This window comes from Fistularia commersonii, chromosome 12, assembly GCF_037954325.1.
Source record: "Fistularia commersonii isolate RoL2024-O1a breed Wild chromosome 12, RoL_Fcom_v1.0, whole genome shotgun sequence".
In the NCBI taxonomy this organism is placed as follows: Eukaryota; Metazoa; Chordata; class Actinopteri; order Syngnathiformes; family Fistulariidae; genus Fistularia; species Fistularia commersonii.
The window spans coordinates 13,417,178-13,429,315 of record NC_141295.1 but is presented as its reverse complement, the minus strand read 5'-3'; the positions used below and the strand labels follow the sequence as shown (position 1 = coordinate 13,429,315).

Sequence of the window (12,138 nt, the reverse complement as noted above, 5' to 3'; positions counted from 1 at the left end):
GAAGGGGCTGCGTGACGTCAGCGAGGGCTGGAGCGGCTCTTGGGTTGGAGAGGGGAAAAAAAAACATGGGGACTGCGTGGTGAGTGGGGAGATGGAAAAAACATCTTTAAAAAAAAAAAAAAATTGTATTACAAAACCTATTGACACCGGTGCGTGAAATGACATGCGTGTAGGGACGGACGACGCCGAGGGCACACATCGTCAGCTGAAGCCTGCGAGGTGAGTTGAAACGCCAATCCCCCCCCCCCTTCTTTATTTAAACTCCCCTCCTCTTCATTCGCATCATGCGTGTTTTCAATTATATCTTGACCGACGTTGCAGAATATCCGCGCACGTCCCGCCGGTGATCCGGAGGACCGGACTCGTCCCACGGGCTGGGGGTGGAGGGGGGGACACGGCAGCTCTGTCACCAAGCATCGGTGTGATCGAACCCCCCCCCCCACCCCCAAACCCCCACCTTATTTATGTGTTTATTTCTTTTCCTACGGTTCCGTCGCTACGGCCGCGTTCCCCGTTCTCCGAAATGACAGCTGGTGTCCACACCCACCGTCATGTGCAGTTTGAGATGGATCCATGTGCACTGCAGATCCCGGCATCTACGCCGTTTCTCCCCTTCCTCCTCCTCCTCCTCATCTTCATCTGTCAATCCAAATTTTTTTACGCGATGCGTTCGCAATGATCGATACATTTGAGAAATATGACATGTTGCGGGTTGCGGTCCCGACGGTGCACACATGTACGCGCGCGTTTTTTTTTTTACCTGATCGTGCAAGCGCGCGAATGTGACACCATGCCCGATTTTTTTTTTTCTGGTATAACACCTTCCTGTGCAGATCACGTTGGCAAAGACTGTAATGACATTGTAATACCACTGCGACTATAATTAGTTTTTTTTTTTTTTTTTTTTTTTTTTTTCCCGCGGGACGTCTCAAACTCTCCTGTCGTGCACGGCTCTTTAAAGTAGCACAAATGACAAACATGCACGGTTGCTGGAGTTTTTTAGGGGGCTGTCATATGACAGCAATGCAGGAGAGTTTATATTCTATGTTCTTTGCTGGCATCGTAGCCGGTTCAAGGGATGTAAACATCCATTTAAAGACTAGGGGCAAAAGAAAAAACATGGTGGTGTGTGTATGTTTGCTCTTGCGTGTGTGTTTGTGTGTGTATGATGGGTCTCAAATGAAATCTGATTTAACTTTCCTGACAACTGATTCTTTGAAATCCTTGACAGTCTTCTTGTTTTTTGAAAGGACAGAATAGTGTTGTGCATCTGCATTGCAGCAATATATCACATGCAAACCTTTGCTACCTGCATGGAGTCCTAGCTATCCATCAATATATATACAGTATGTGTGTGTGTTATGTGTTATGTGTTAAGTGTAAACATGTGTGTATGTGTACACACACATACTCATGTATGCATAGATTGGTGTTGGATTACAAACACATCACAAGTAAATACCATCCACCCATCAATGAATATCTTCTCCTTTTGGCTTTTCCTTTCAGGGGTTGCCACGGCGAATCAACCCTCTCCATCTAACCCTATTATCTGTATGCACCTCTCTCACACCAACTGCCTTGATATCATCTCTCACTACGTCCATAAATCTACACTTTGGTCTTCTACTAGACCTCCTGCCTTGCAGCTCCAATTTCACCATCCATCTACCAATATATATTCACTATCCCTCCTCTGTAAGTGTATAACCATCTCAGACTGGCTTCTCTGACCTTTTCTTGAACATCTAACGTGCTGTTCTTCTGATGGAGTCATTCCTGATCCTATCCATCCAATGGCGGTTATGTGTTTGGTTTTGGCAAAAGTTTTACGCCGGATGCCCTTCCTGACGTATACCTTTGCATTTATCCAGGCTAGGGACCAGCTCAGGGAGACACTGGCCCGTGCCACCTTGAGGCTGCATTCCATCCATCAATGAATATGAAAAAAATAAAATGTATGTATATATATATATATATATATATGTATATATATATATATATCTGCTGCCGCATATCCTGCACTCAGGGTCGCTGGAGCCTGTCACAGCTGTCATCGGGCGAGAGGTTGGGTACATCCTGAACTGGTTGCCAGTCAATCGCCAGGCCATATATACAGACAAACAACCATTCACTCACGCAGTTTCCCAATTTTTTCCAATTAACTTACATGTTTTTGGACTGTGGGAGGAAACCGGAGAACCCGGAAGAAGCCCACTCAGACACGGGAAGAACATGCAAACTCCACACAGAAAGGTCCCCTTGTCAGAATTAAACCAGGGTCCTTCGTGCTGCACCAATATAGTGCCCTTATGTATATATATGTGTGTATACGTGTGTGTATATATACATATATATGTGTGTGTGTGTGTGTGTGTGTAGACACTTATGTATATGCAGATTACAGTTACAAGTGAATACTATCCCTTTGTAGATCTATCTATCCATCCCTCTGCCTTACAAGTGTCATGAAATATATACAACTATCATAATATTCAGCTCCAACCAGAGTAACCGCAGTGTCTTGTGGGTGGTTCCTATTTACTGTTGCAAATAAGGAACACAGGACATCATGCCACAATTCCAAATCTTGTACCTCTATCCGTGGTTTAGTTTCATATCCATGATTATTGTATTGGTATATGTGTGTGAATTTTTTATTAACCTGCCTCCAAGCGAGCCCTGAGCATGAGTCTTCTTTCCTGAAACAGAACTGTAGCTGAGCCCTCGCACAGCTGGCTCTCTCTGGCATCTCCCAGCCATTCTGTTATTGTTGTTCCTGACTGAGAAATTGTGTTCATCCGACCGTAACTTAGAGATCAAGGATCGGGCTCATGATTCTGGCCTTTGGCTGTGTTAAGTTTTTGTGACAGCTCACGGCTGCCAAAAGAGTGTGGAAAAATACTGATGCCAATGTGTAGATGATATAAGGGGTACAACTGGTTTGAATTTTCACCAATTGGTAAAGATACTAAGTGGCATTAGCAATGTACAGTATTGATCCCAATCTGGCATAAAATTTAAAATCTTTGTCAGAGGTTATTGTTACTAAGGTGCAGCAGCCGCTGTCAGGTGCAGACAAGCGTTGCATCAGAAACCTTTTCATATATGACTGCGTGTTAGGAGTAGGAATAACTACATATTCATAACATCATCTAGCTATGGTACAATTGTGTTTACTATTTCAAATATATTGCCATTAATAAAAAAAACCCTTTCAGTTGCAAACTATGTCCTCAAAGCAAAATTGCATTGACAACCTTTCATTTAATAGGACAAATTCTGTTATACCATTATTGCTGCAAAATGCAATTGTGATGCATATAGACTGAACAACACTCATAAAACTAGTTGTAAATCTCGAATGAACTTGACTATTTATTTAAAACTACACACACATGCACACTACACACACACATAAATGTATATCTGGTCCATCTCGTCTATCCTGCAAGACAGTATTGGAATCAGTTAATCTTGCTTAGCTTTAAAAGGCTATAAATATGTGCTCCATTCCAGCTACAACCAATAATAGCTATGTTTGCAATAACATTCTACAAACATGCCTCACTTCTGAATCAGATGAAATTTAACTGCGTCTGAGTGACTTTCAGTCACACGTACGCACACAGACACACGCTGATAATACGATTATCTGTCGGTATCTAAGATAGTTTTTTGAAAATCACAGCTGATATATCAAAGATCGCACAAAGTCGCATTTATGTGTGTTTTGGGTGTGTGTGTGGATGGGTGGGTGGGTGGGGCATAATTGTCACAGTTTTATACCCAAATGTGTGTAACAGGGTTTCTATTTATTTTTTCTTTCCAAAGTTCTTACACTAAAGCAGGCAATACCTACTCAGAGTATACTCAACATTTTATATTTTACAGCCATTTGACTGTAAAGTAATTTAAGGACTCGACATGCAGTTTAAAAAAAGCAAACAAAGGGAGTCTCATGCCACTTTTGTTCATCTCATCAGTCTTAGTATTTCATCCTCAGCATTTTCCAATGCTCTTAAAATGTTTTTGTATCATATCTGACATTTCAATACTTATCCTTTCTGACTGAGTCCACACAGATCAAATCACAAAATATTTGGAAATAAACTCCTCAGCTAGTCTCAATAATGCAATCAAGTTCATCATCCTGAGTGGTTTTAATTGAACAGACTTCTCTCTTAATGAAGGGGATGGCAATGAAAAAAATATTGATATAACAAATATTTGTACCCAGTGAATCATGGGAGATCACTGTTCAGCTTTCCCCCCCCCAATCCTCTCATTACCCATCTTGTATGTCCAAAAAAACTCAGATTGTCAAAATTAGTAATGAAATCAGCAACAGTCCATCCGTCTTTCCCCGCTTTTCCGGAGTTGGGTCGTGGATGCAGCAGCCGGAGCACTGAGGCCCAGACCTGCCTCTCCCGGCCACACGTTCCCACTCCTCTGGGGGATCCCAAGGCGTCCCCAGGCCAGCCTGGAGACATAGTCTCTCCTGTGTGTCCTGGGTCTTCCCTTTGGTCTCCTCCCAGATGCACATGCCTGGAATACCTCCCCCGGGGGGCGTCCAGGAGGCATCCTGACCAGATGCCCGTGCCACCTCATCTGACTCCTCTCTATGTGGAGGAACAGCGACCGTACTCCGCGCTCCCCCTGGATGACCGAACTTCTCACCCTATCTCTAAGGGAGAGTCTGGCTACCCTGCGGAGGAAACTCATTTCAGCCGCGTGCATCCGCTAGCTCGTTCTTCTGGGTCACTACTCATAGCTCGTGACCATAGGTGAGGGTGGGAATGTAGATTGACTGGTAAATCGAGAGCTTCGCCTTTTGGCTCAGCTCCCTTTTGACCATCACACACCGGTACAGAGTCCGCATCGCAGCAGATGCCGCACCGATCCACCTTTCGGTCTCCCGCTCCATCCTTCCCTCACTCGTGAACAAGAAACCGAGATACTTGAACTCCTCCACTTGGGGCAGGACCTCTTCCCTGACCTAGAGTGGGCATTCCACCTGTTTCCGGTTGAGCACTATGGTCTCGGATTTGGAGGTGCTGATCCTCATCCTGGTCGCTTCACACTCGGCTGCGAACCGTTCCAGTGAGAGCTGGAGATCATGGTCTGATTAAGCCAACAGAACCATATAATCTGCAAAAAGCAGAGACACAATCCTGCGGCCACCAAACCAGATCCCCTCGATGCTCTGGCTGTGCCTAGAAATTCTGTCCATGCAAGTTATGAACAGAATCGGTGACAAAGGGCAGCCCTTGCCGAGTCCAACCCTCACCAGAAACGGGTTCAACTTACAACCGGCAATGTGGACCAAGCTCCGACAAGGATCATACAGGGACCGAACATCCCGTATGATTGGGTTCAGTACCCCATACTCCCGGAGCAACCCCCACAACATCTCCAGCTCCACAAAACACATGTGGACTGGTTGGGCAAACTCCCATGCCCCCATTAGGACCCTGCCGATGGTATAGAGCTGGTCCACCGTTCCACAGCCAGGACGAAAACCAAACTGCTCCTAATGGATCCAAGGTTCAATGACACAGTGGACCCTCTTCTCCAGCACAGCTGAACAGATCTTACCAGGGAGGCTGAGGAGAGAAATTAGCGATCACCCAGCTACTATCTTAAACACTCGAGTACCTCGGGGTAGAATTCTTGGTCCATGACTTTTTATCCAATGCATAAGTGATCTGTCTGTAAATATTCCACATTCTTTTTATATATACTTTTTTAAATCTTTTTTTTCCACCAGACAATCTTTAGTAATATGTTCTAATAACTTCTTGGATAATCCTGTGTGACTCAAGATAAAATCAGTTGACAGAAGTGAACTTCCACACCTACCTTTCAATAACAACTGCAGAAACATAATTCGCTGTCAAATATGCCAAAAAATATGAAATGAAATTCCACCTTAGATCCAAATATTACTTCATTGTCCCAATTTAAGCTGTTTTTTTCTTCTGTATGTTTTTTTTTTTTTAATTTTGGAGATTTTTTCACATCTTTTCTCAGGTGACATTGTTGGTGAGGCTGGAAAATGCAGATGGACACCCAATTCTAGAAATGACCTTGAATGTTTGCACCCCCTGCAATCGGTTGGTGACCAGTAAAGTTGAGAACCCTTTCTCTGGCCCAGTCGAATGGCCAGTTAGGGGCCCAACTCTGTGCGTGGTTCCAGCGGTAAAGAGAATTACTGAATCGGTCAATGATTGTGCTTGTGTCATTCATACCAGCTTTTCTTTGAATCTCTGCAGACTGATGTAATTGGTTGGAAGTACTTGACAGATTTTTTTTTCTGATTCCTAAGTTTTTTAAGAATGTCTCATATTGGTTGTCATAAATCAATTTCAGGCAACATTGTAGAAAGAGAACTATTTCATAGACAATCGGATGAGATGTCACACGGCAGCCATTGGTTTAAGTATAGAATGCTGACAACATCCGATATGTTGTTTTCAAGTTGCGTTGGTGACTCGCCAAAATCCTACATTGTATAATTGTTTAAACGGTTATAGTCATGTAATATTATATTTCACTTTCTCTTGACATGCTTCAAATTAAAAGTAGGAAATTAAGCTCAACCTGATTTTAATATTCTAATAAACAGTGATATCTGCTCAAGGGGTTTCAAGTGGCTTGCTGTTGTTGTTCTACTGTTAAATGCACTGGAAATTATTTTTAATGTTATAATCTTTCAAATGTAAACCACCATCTAATTAATTGATATGGGAATTTCATTATCCGCTTGAAATTCATTGTTAGCAAGCTTGTTTTTATAATTTTATTTAGATTATGGCTGCAGATGCCATATTGGAGCTAAATCATAAGAAATTGAGCATCCTATGATGTAGATCAATATTGCCTCAGACCAGTGACGTGCGGTGAGGTTCATGGCTGGTGAGGCACTGACGTCATCACAGTCAGATTTACAAACATATGAACCCTACAGAGTAGCTTATTCACCATTTTATTGGCAGCAGTTGATGTGTTTTGTTTAAAATATCATATCAGCATTCTTTACATATACAAACTGTAGTATTGAAAAAAGCACATGTAAAATAAAAATTATTATCTCTTACCTGTACTTATAAATGAAGTCCATGCGCCGTTCCCTCTGAAGCATCGATAACTTGCTTGTAGATGTCTTCCATTTCTTTCTTCAGTTTTGAAAGTCTCTCTGTCTCAGTTGAAATCACTGCCAGTGAAGGCAGTCGTCCTTGATCTGTCCTGTTCCGACTGTATGTTTTGAGTCTTTTTGGTGCTGAGAATGAGCGCTCCACCGATGCTGTCGTAGCCAGAATGGTGACTACCGGCCGGAGCAACTTTGTTACCTCAGGAACAGTTTGAATGAGATCCTTCTGGGCCAAAAATTTGAGAAGCTGCCCAGGAGATTTCCATTTATCCCTCACCCTTTGTGAGCTATACAGTCCGATGAGATCGGCAAAAAAATAGCTGGATGGCTGCACTTGACTTGCTAACTGTTTACTGTAGCTTGCTATTGCTAATTCTATTATTCTGTAGCCGAGTAGTAAGAAGGATCCCTTGGATCACCGGCACCCCCTACCATGAGGCACCATCACTGCGTGCCTCACTTAATGTCTCTTTGCAGTTGTTTTATGATTACGAGAAAGACGAGAAACACATTACAGTTGTTGACGAAAAACATTAGACACATCAGCTGAACTATGGAAATGTAGTCCATATATTAAAAGTGTTTTTTTAATTATGACATCCACAGAGACAGCAATACGGTCTCAGTGCATAGCATGGCAGCGCAGTTAGCAGAACCATTATGCAATCCATAGGGGGCTCAGCTGGTTGCCGCACGTCTCTTCTTCATATTTAAACGGTAAATGTGAATTTTTTTTAGCGATTTTGAAAAAAAAACAACAAAAAATGGTCAAGCTACGTGGAAAATAACTTTATAGTTCATATCACTGAATAAATATTACCATTTAATTTATTTTTTCATGTTGCATTTTTTTCTTTCCGTGATGACAGGTGAGGCCTGGCCTCCCCTGCCTCTACTGAGTGCACGTCACTGCCTCAGACTATAACCTGAATAATTCTGCCTTGCCCTCCAGTCATAGCACTGTTACTTTAATTTCTCTTGTTGGAACCATTGAATATGAATGTGTTTTTGAATTGAAATGTTTTTCTAATTTTCTTAAAAGCCGTCTCATCAGAAGTCACCCATCCTCACTGGACACTGCGCCCATCTGTCAGCTACGATTAAAGTGATTTCAATGTTTCTCCAGCTCTGACTTCAGCATCAGCCCGGCTCGGGATTAACTGAATGTAGGACGACCTCTGAGATCGCCAAAAATGTGACCACCGTTTCTCCATGTCGTTTTTGCAAAGTCGCTCCCTTGTGTAGCTTAGAGGTCTCAATGCACATGTATGAGAAGCTTCCTTTGGTTCTATAAAGAGAATATAATACACAAAGGAATGACAGCATCTTATCTTGCTCCTGGCAGTGTAAAATACTAATCTGTTGAGCCGAACAGGACAGTGTGCCCCGTACATTTTCAGCCTGGAAATGAAACGTTTTAAGGCTTGGCAGAACATACAGTGATCACAGCAGGACACGGCGCTGTAAGTGTGTAACAGCCTCCCCCGGCATGCATTGTTGATCTATGTATTCTGGAAGTTAATTGTTTCGCTGAACAGTTGGCTGGATCAATAGCAGACAGACGGTGGTGAGCTTGGGAGAGGCGGGACGACGAATGTGTGTCCATCAGCCCACATTTCTGAAAGTCACTCAGTCTCTGACCCCTGTCTTGTCCTGACCTCAACACCAATAATGGCGTTCTATAGTTCATGATTTAGCTGTCCCGGTTCCTTGTTGTCATCGTGTTACTGTTCAAAGCTGTGTTTGAAAAAAAAAACAGTTTAGCTTAATGATGGATTGTTGGGACGCAACAGCCGCCAACAAATGCATTTTTATGTATTTTTAATCGTGATATATTACGATGTTCCGCAACATCAGACCATATATCACGTACTCGTGCCAAAACGCACAATAGTTTCTCTGAAGCAAAAGTTGCCGCAGAATGAAACTGCCATAAACCATTTTGGTCAGAATGAATAAGCGGTGCATCCGTCTAGATTTTTTTTCCCCTATTTGGGGATTATTTACTTCAGCCAAATGTTTCAGAAGCTATTTATCACTTGAACTGATTCGAAGGTATTTCCTCAGGATTTGCTGAGAACAACAAAAAACAAAGAAATTGCCATTTACGTTCAGCTCTCGAACGCCACAAGGAATGCTTTGGCATTTTTTTCAAGTGATGGGTGTCTCGGTGTAATGACTCAAGCGTGCTGAATCTTTTCCAGCATAAGCGGTTCAGGTTGCCCTTTGCTGTCAGGTGATGTACCCCAGGTTGTTAGATTGCCCTGTCATTGGAGTCCCATTGCGTTCTCTGGACTAACACACTTTGACACGCTCTCGTTGTAGCCTGCGGGGCATTTCGGGAGCTTTTACAGGAGCTCTCACGGTGTAACGTTGTCTGTCCCAGGAATATTCCAAAGTTCCAATGGCTTCTCATCCATGTCAGTCAGTGTTGGACCGCTTCTACTCTTTAGCCATTTAATCATTGATGTTGTTATATTGCATGCATGGATTTCTGCTGGCAGTGTGAGAATTTTGATATCCACATTGTCTCTTCACTTGCTGGGATTTACAGTTTTGAATTTGACTTCGAAAGTGCCGTGGGAGTTGGACAAGGACGTTTTTCCAAAATGAAAAATAAGCGCTCCATCACCAAAGTGTAGGCTGATGCTCGTGTAAGACCTGTTATACAAGCCCTGGCAGCTCCACAACATCACGTTTCCGGTTTGAATCAGTCCCATAATCTCTGGGTAAAACTTTGTGGGGGACTTGATGGCAGTGGTACACCAAATCTGCACAAACAAGAATTATTTAACTAAGTGAAAGCAGCGATGCAATTTAATAGAAATATTCCAACATTCTCTTTTTTTTTTTTTTTTTTTTTTTTTTTAAGCTTGAACCTATTTTGTCACATATTTTGCTTGGGATGTGTATTCATGACCAAGTCTATTACAATTGGTCAATTATTGATTGGGAACAATGAGAGAATTGTCAAATAACATATTCAGATGTTTTTAAAATGATCATGAAGACACACATTCTTCCACCAGTTTGGAGATGATCTGTGTGCTTCCCCCTACAAATCATACAGGACCCTCCACACATATATTCACTTTCCGTATTGTAACATGGACAGTTACACAAATAAAACCATAAAGGAACTAACAGATATTCCCCTTCATAATAAATCAACAAAATACCTATTTCTCGTCAACTTGTTTTTGTAGTTCTGAGACCATTAGCTTTTATGTGGATGAATTCTAGGTCGCTGAGTGTGTTGCCCCTTTGACCCCGTCCTAGGAGAGTGCATGAATGGAAGTAATTTTGTAAAGCTGTTAAACTATTTATGCTCCTGTTGCTGTGAAACACTTCCCCTGCATAACTTCTTCTTCCGCCTTTTTTAAAATGTACATTTCCTTCCTCTCCTCTCCATCTCCACCCTATGTGATTCTGCTCACCCGGGGAACCCTTGTGGTTTTTTTACTCGTAAAACCTTTTACCGCTCCAAAGACACTGTGATGAAAAACTCTGCCCCTGTTTAAGGCCTTTGCAGATAAGAATTCAGTCACTTCTGATTACTCTACCCTTAGACGTGAACTTCACCGGGTGCTTTCATTTACATCTTTATGTTCCGATCGTATTGACTTTAATGCATTGCTTGACGATAAAAAAAAAAAACCTGATTCGGATGGCCTGATATTTGAAATAGGTGTGCATATTTTCTAGAGGATTTCAATTTAAACAACATAGGAAGATGAATGGAGCGCCCGCTTGTCCACGACTGTGAGCCACAACTCTGCACAAGGGATTCTTTTCATGTCGGTTTTTATTCTCGCTGGCACGGTGGCACAGTGGTTGCCACTTCCTTCTCGCTGCAAGAGGGTCTTGCAGGAAGTTGCTCTGTGGAGTTTGCATGTCCCCCTCCCACCCCTCGCCTAAATAGGTTTTCTTCTGATTTCCTTCCACAGCCTAAACCCTAAATTATCCAGGAAGTTTGCCCTCTCCTGCCCAATGACAGCTGGAATTGGCCCCAAGTGCCCTCTGTGACCCTGAGTGCAGGATACGTGGTATAGCTAATAAATGAAACATTTCTTTTTATTTGGCTTACATACTGTTGATCACGACTGTCTTGTACTTTTCTTTCGGGAGCCCCTGGATATGACCAACAGAACAGTGTGTGGTCATTGGAAGTTTACACACAGAATTATCTTAATGTGAGTCAGCAGCAGCAAATGTTAGCTATTTTAAATGAGCAAAGTGAAGCATCTTAATTCTTGATGTCCCAGAGTGCTAAACTCATTATTCAATGCCATTCAGAATATTTGTCCTTTTTCTTAATGCGCTTAGTCTTTAGAGCAGAGCCAAAGAATCTGCAAATAAAAAGGCTTCATCAGGAGGAAACTCAGATGTCCTTCGGTGGATTATTAAATGTTGTTTAAGGACTCAGAGGATTGTGCGGGTTAATCTTGTAGACTCCAGACTGTTGAAAGGTTGCTGCTGCTCACGGTTGTCGATGGTAATGGATCCATTTCCTTACTCCACTGAGCACGTATGGAGACCTGTCCAAGATCTGAGATGCTTCGTTTCTTAACCCTCAGTGCAGCCGATGTATCACATTTCTTGACCAGTAAATTTTCGGATCGTTATTTCTTCTTGGAGAATTAGAAGCAGACCAGGCCGTCTGCTTGTCCCGACTAATGGACAAGTGAAAAACAACAATGTGGCTTGAAAAAGAAAGGATTTAGATATATGCCTGTCTCATGAATCATTAACATTAGTTTCAATGTGTTATTTATGAGGTGTTTGACCCTCTGTACCATAATACTATACCTTTTTATTTATTTTTTATGATTAAAATGGAAATGGTTGTTCGGGTATTTATCGACAATTGTGTCTCATGTGATTTTTTTTTTTAAATATTTGATTTATTCAATTTGGAAAGGCCAATTTTAAATGGAAATGGTTGTTTGGGGATTAATTGACAAATTTGTCACATCAGAATCTTA

At 42.2% G+C, this 12,138-nt stretch overlaps 1 protein-coding gene across 1 annotated transcript in view; it reads left to right on the top strand.

Annotated features, from left to right (window-relative positions):
• Nucleotides 1-12,138, top strand: part of fbxo41 (F-box protein 41) — a 52,734-nt gene continuing 40,596 nt past the window's right edge. The window contains exon 1 of the mRNA XM_086157220.1: nt 1-219. The gene's annotated coding sequence lies outside the window, so the exon portion shown is untranslated. The remainder of the gene's footprint in view (nt 220-12,138) is intronic.